Source organism: Hydra vulgaris, chromosome 12 (genome assembly GCF_038396675.1).
Source record: "Hydra vulgaris chromosome 12, alternate assembly HydraT2T_AEP".
NCBI classification, from domain to species: Eukaryota; Metazoa; Cnidaria; class Hydrozoa; order Anthoathecata; family Hydridae; genus Hydra; species Hydra vulgaris.
Window position 1 is genome coordinate 35,983,019 of NC_088931.1, and position 6,982 is coordinate 35,990,000.

The following is a 6,982-nucleotide window of genomic DNA, read 5'->3' on the forward strand; positions in this document are numbered from 1 at the left end:
TTTTTATATTATTTTAATCAGTATCATAAATTGTATCATCATGTAATAAATTGTATCATCAAAAGAAATGTTTTAAAAATAGAAAAAAAGAAAAGCTTTTGAAAATAGTAAACACAAGCTCATAAGGTTCATATTTTACGTTTATTGCGAGTTCAATTTAAAAATTAATATTAATTATCTTTATAAATAAATCGCATAGCCAAGTAATGTTACAATTACAAAGTCTCAGCAAAAACAACCACAAATGTTTAATTAAAAAAGTACAAGAAAGAGCTTGTACTCTTAGTAAACTAAGTACACTAAGTTTGTACCTCATCTCAAGTCTTTAAGTTATCACCAAAGACTAGCCGCAATAAACATTCAATCGCTTAAAAATGGAAGGCGTAGGGGTGACCTAATACAGTTTTTCAAACTATGCCACAGCATTAACGAAGTTGAGCTTTGTAAACCAACTCACTAGCTCCAGCACTAAACGTGCAAGGACCAGCCAAAGGCCTCCATGGCCAACGTCATTGTCTTCAACATTAAGCAGAAGCAAGCTGTTTACAAAGTGAATACTTCCTTTGTAATCGCATCATACCTGACTGGAACATCCCTCCAAACTCCATTATATCTGCCGTGTCAGTTAACGCTTATAAAATTCAACTGGGCTTTTTTCCGAAACATTTAATTAAAAACAAAATAAAGTGACATTTATTATAGTGGGGCTTTGTTAGTTGCCCTGCTTGGAAATGCTTAAGCATTTGCTATAGATTATGTATATTATTATTATAAAGATTATTGATCGCAAGCGATTGCACGCAATCTTTGCAACAAAGAATACCAAAAATTATTTTTTCATTTATAGTCATAAAATGTTATTATGACCAGAAAAAATTAAATTTATGCAGGAACACAAAATAAACATGTTTGTATCAACAACAAAAAAAAAGACCAAAGAAATATGTTGTTTAGGTGAAATAAACATCATAGTTTAATAATATGGTCTGTTCTGATCATATATTGTCAATTTTTCTTAATTGTAAACTCTTTCTTGAGCTAGGATCTATATTTGTCAATTCTTAACCCTTTCCTCCTGTCACAAACAATCACATATACCTGAACATCTCCTAAACTGTGATAGCAGTTTTTATATCAAAAATATTTTAAAAGATTTTAATGTAAATACTTTGTAACTTTTTAAAAATTCAACCTAATGAAAATAAGGCAATACACATAAATGTAAGAAGTGTAAGTAAAAACTTTGACAAACCAAAAGATTTTCTTATTTAAATGGCTCAAATAAATATTAGTAAAGTTGTAATGCTATAATAATTTTTTAAAGTTGCTCTTGGTCTTGCCGAAAAACTGTTTTCAATTTGGTAACTTTCATAAATGTTATGAAAAATCACTCAGGAAGAGTGGCACCAGTTTTTTTCAAATTTCCTTTGTTATTTATTTTTAATGAATGAGTTCAATATTTTGCAATTCTTTTGTTACATAACTCTAACTTTTAATAATAGATATTAAAAATCCTCGATAATGATCGCTCGGTAACGTAAGTGATGTAACATAAGTTAAATATGTAGTATCAAAATAAAACAGTTTATTTTCGTATAGCTGGTCATCTCTGATAAATTTATATATATTTTTAAATTGGTGTAAAATTTTCAACATCATGTGAAAGTTTCTAATAAAAACCACTTTACTGATTTGCAAAAATCTGGCCTAACAGTTTAAAGTTAAAGCAATTTTTTTACTATGTTTTCGTTTTTGACCAGACTTAAAACTTTTTAGCTTATTTAATTCTTTAGACTAACAGCTTTCATACAAAATAGCTGAAAGTTTAATTTATATATATATATATATATATATATATATATATATATATATATATATATATATATATATATATATATATATATATATATATATATATATGTATATATATATATATATATATATATATATATATATATATATATATATGTATATATATATATATATATATATATATATATATATATATATATATATATAGATCTATAGTTTGTTGTCTTTGGGAAGAGCGGAAGGAAAAAAAGTGATTCTTACGCCAACACATACGTCACTTTTAATTACTTTTGACTTTCGTCTAACATTTTCGTGTTGGACGAAAGTCAAAACCATTAATTTAATTACAATTTAATCGTTATATAAAAAAACCACAAAAACGCAAATTTAATTGACCAGAATGTTTTTAAAAACATTCTGAATGTTTTTAACAACATAAACAATGTTTTTATTTTTATTTTTTTTAATAAAATGTTTTTATTTTTATTTTTTTTACTGTAAATCATGCGCGGAGTGTTGCTACATCGACTATCTTATAGCTTGACTCGCAAGGGAGTGCTGCTACATCGACTGACAAATAGTTTGATTCGCAAGGGAGTGCTGCTACATCGACTGACAAATAGCCTGACTCGCAGAGGAGTGCTGCTACATCGACTGACAAATAGCCTGATCCGCAAGGGAGTGCTGCTACATCGACTAAGGGTTTGGTTGGGGCAGGCAGTCTATCATTAATAAAAGAAAAAAATTCCGGTCTTGCATTTTAATTTTTACTTTTTGTCAACAAAATATGGAAAAAACTTTCAGACAACATCTAAGGGTTCTATATATATATATATATATATATATATATATATATATATATATATATATATATATATATATATATATATATATATATATATATATATATATATATATATATATATATATATATATATATATATATATATATATATATATATATATATATATATAGATCTATAGTTTGTTGTCTTTGGGAAGAGCGGAAGGAAAAAAGTGATTCTTACGCCAACACATACGTCACTTTTAATTACTTTTGACTTTCGTCCAACATTTTCGTGTTGGACGAAAGTCAAAACCATTAATTTAATTACAAATTAATTGTTATATAAAAAAACCACAAAAACGCAAATTTAATTGACCAGAATGTTTTTAAAAACATTCTGAATGTTTTTAAAACATTCTGAATGTTTTTAACAATATAAACAATGTTTTTATTTTTATTTTTTTTAATAAAATGTTTTTATTTTTATTTTTTTTAATAAAATGTTTTTATTTTTATTTTTTTTACTGTAAATCATGCGCTGACTGTTGCTACATCGACTATCTTATAGCCTGACTCGCAAGGGAGTGCTGCTACATCGACTGACAAATAGCCTGACTCGCAAGGGAGTGCTGCTACATCGACTGACAAATAGCCTGACTCGCAAGGGAGTGCTGCTACATCGACTGACAAATAGCCTGACCCGCAAGGGAGTGCTGCTACATCGACTGAGGGTTTGGTTGGGGCAGGCAGTCTATCATTATTAAAAAAAAAAAATTCCGGTCTTGCATTTTAATTTTTACTTTTTGTCAACAAAATATAGAAAAAACTTTCGGACAACATCTAAGGGTTATATATATATATATATATATATATATATATATATATGTATATATATATATATATATATATATATATATATATATATATATATATATATATATATATATGTATATATATATATATATGTATATATATATATATATATATATATATATGTATATATATTATATATATATATATATATATATATATATATATATATATATATATATATATATATATATATATATATATATATATTAGTGACATATCCAGGAGTTATTTGGAGATACTGCACAAGGAATTTCTGCAGACGTTTTTTAAAACCCTTTTTTTTTGGAAAATCATCAACCATTAAAGATTCATCTGCGGAGGACTGTTCTGAACATTGTGAGTTAGACCCCAAAATTTTGCTACTGGATAATTTATATTTGATAAATATAGAAAATGATTTTTAATCTGAAGCAGTTCGCTAATAAATGTATTTTTTACAAGAGATCTATTGTTGTTTCAAAATTATATTGGGTCTCTTGCTCTTTGAGTAGAAAAGTGAAAATATTTCCTTGAGTAGAAAAAGAAGAATTGTTTATTGTTAAACTTTGAATAAATGAGTTTGATTATTTAATATCTTGTAATTCTTGTTGTTGACTTTAAACATTAGGTATATATTTATTTTTAACAATTAAAACTTAATATATTAGTTGTATTAATTGATATCAGTCATTCAAATCTTACATCATTATGCGGTGGCATATTATTAACAATAAAATTGCAGGTGAGAGCATTATTTATAATATAATAATATTTAAAGTATTTACATAATTTATAAATCATCATCTTTCATATAAATTGGGGTTATGATCTCATTTATATAAATTGTTTAATGTAAACATTTCTCAACTAAAATTTTATTATTATGTATTTTACCATAAAAAAAAATTTACAAAATTATTTATTACAAAATGTAAATATACAGCTGTGGCAAGAAAAAGACAAATTCAGTCAACTGCTAAACCCCTTAAATTAACTTAAGTCACCAATAATAATCTTACAAAAAGAATCACTGATATTGCCAAGCCCCTTAAATTAAATTAAGTCACCAATAATAGTCTTACAAAAAGAATCACTGATATTGTCAACTAGAATATCAAAATATTTTCAGATATTGATAATATAAATTTTAACTTTGTTCAGCTATGGAGTATTGCAATCATTTTACATAATGATGCATTAGATTATGTAACATTAAAGTGATTTAAATTGACAGATTAAAGAAGAAACTAAGAAAGTACAGATAAAATTTCATCACTCATAAAAGAAAATTTCATCACTCATAATAGAAAATTTCATCACTCATAAAAGAAAATTAGACATTGATCCTAATTCAGTCTACTTTTGTAAAAGCTTATTTTTCATGAAATTTGCAAAATGTCCTACCAAGTTTCAACTTCAAAACATTGACACTGAAACTTGAAATTTTATCAAAAAGTAATTTATTAAACAGTTGTTAACCTTACTAGGAAATAAAAAATCTTTTTATTAGTAGTATTGTTTAGGTGACCTTTAACTTTTATTCTTTTTTTGAAATACCATATTTCAACAAATTTATTTTTGTTTTTAATAAATTTACTCCTAACAAAAGACTGCAAAAAATAATTTTTTGAGTTGGGAGTTAAAGCAAAAGAAGTGAGTTAAAAAACAAGAAAAAAGTCGAAAAAATATAAAGTTGGAAGAGAATTGCAAAGGATTAATGTTAGAGGAAAAAAAAATTGAATAAAAGTTTTTTGAGTATGTAGGAACAGTTAAAATTAGAAGATGCACTGAATGAAAAGTCATGTGAGATTTAGTTTTGGTTAATGAAACAAGAGATGACAGTTTTCTTGAGCAGCAACCATGACAGTATTTATTGAAACAAAAAGATGCAAACTTACAATAATGAGAGGCTCAAGCCTGGCAGCTTAGACAAGTCTTATTTATAATTCATTTTTGAATCTTGTCTAAAATAAAAAGGGTAATAAAAAGAACCATTCCAAATACGACAACAGCATTTTATACAAGGACTAATAAGAGGTACAGAATGGAGCCAGTAGTAAGTAGCTTCTGATACCCCAGAAGTTACTGAAATTGAAAGATGTCCATCAAGAACAAATTTAATATTGTGGTTGGAAATGGTTTGATTGTTTTTAAAGCTTTCCCAGGTATGCTGTGTAGAAAGAGCGTGCGACTAGCATGCCAAACCTAGCAATAGGCCATTAACCATTAAGAAAATTGTAATCATTAGGAAGCCATCAATAGACCATAACCCATTAAGAAAGTTGTAACCATTAAGAAGTAAGGCACTAGAATAAGAGGATCAAAAACTGCATTGATTAGTTGTTACGCTCAAGATGAGATATTTAAAGTTGTTAAACTCAAGATGAGATATTTAAAGTTGGTTAGACTCAAGATAGTTTGAAGCAAGTTTCTTGCAGGCAGTAAAACAAGATTCAGTTAAACACTTGATAAATAGTTTGGTGATTAAGTAAGAGAAGTCTGGAAAACACCTTGGTAAGACTGACAGGAGTAGTCTGGAGCACAATTTGAAAAGTTTAGGCAGAAAAATAGTTTTAGCAATGGAAGTTGTTGTGACCAAGATGTTTAACAATGGGTTAACTTGTTCCTCTGGGTTGACAGGAAGAGTGAGGTCATTAGATTTAAGAGATAAATTAGAGAAAATCATTTTGCATTGATTTCTTGCAATGATATTTGTACTCTGATTGTTCTTTTAGAAAAGATGAAAGAAATTAGAATAGCAGCTGCACAAGAGAGAGAGAGCTATGGAGTAGTGTGAAACTTGACTTGGCAAAATGGAGTAAAACTGACATGATGGAGTAAAAGCATCCATGCCTGCCCGTATCCAGGAGATAGCATAGAACACACAATTCTCAGTGAAGAGACATCAGACATAAGTTCTTGAACCATAACAAAGAAAATCTTTATAGGAATTAGCTTTAAGGTAAAAAAGTGTGTTGATAATCTGATGAAAAAGTTTAAGATAAAAGTTTTAGTGAGAAATAGCATGGAACTACCCAAAGGAGAAATAAGCACAAGCTAGGGACAAGTCTCATGGAGTGAAGTTAAGTGATTAGGTTTGTCTAAAAAACAAGTCACAAAGCTATCTAAGAATGAGATTAAGAAAGAAAAAAATTTCAAGCTTTAGTGTCAGCGGTATTAGTAGCTCTTGAATTGTTTAGAGGGAAATTGTTTAAAGAGAGTTCTGGATACCACCTTGTAATGTGTTATCTAGTAATGTTGCTGGAACCACAAGCTGTAATAATTTTTTATTTTTTTTGTCTGAAAAAGTGTTTAAGTTAAAGTTGACATTTCAAAAGTTAAAAATTAATTTAAAAGAATTAAAGTGTGTTAAGTGTTTAAGTACAGTGCCCATATTTGCATTAATTTAAAATATAGAAAAAGTTAACAATTTTGTTTTAACTAACATAAAAATTTTTTAGACTACATTTGCTTGTTACATATCTATTAAAAAATGGTGAAAATTTTTTGTGCACAAATTTTTTATGTATG

General features: G+C 27.1%; 1 protein-coding gene across 2 annotated transcripts in view; it reads left to right on the top strand.

Moving 5' to 3' along the window:
• Positions 1 to 6,982, top strand: part of LOC100215428 (amyloid beta precursor protein binding family B member 2) — a 43,004-nt gene that overhangs the window by 18,754 nt on the left and 17,268 nt on the right. The gene's annotated exons all lie outside the window — the stretch shown is intronic.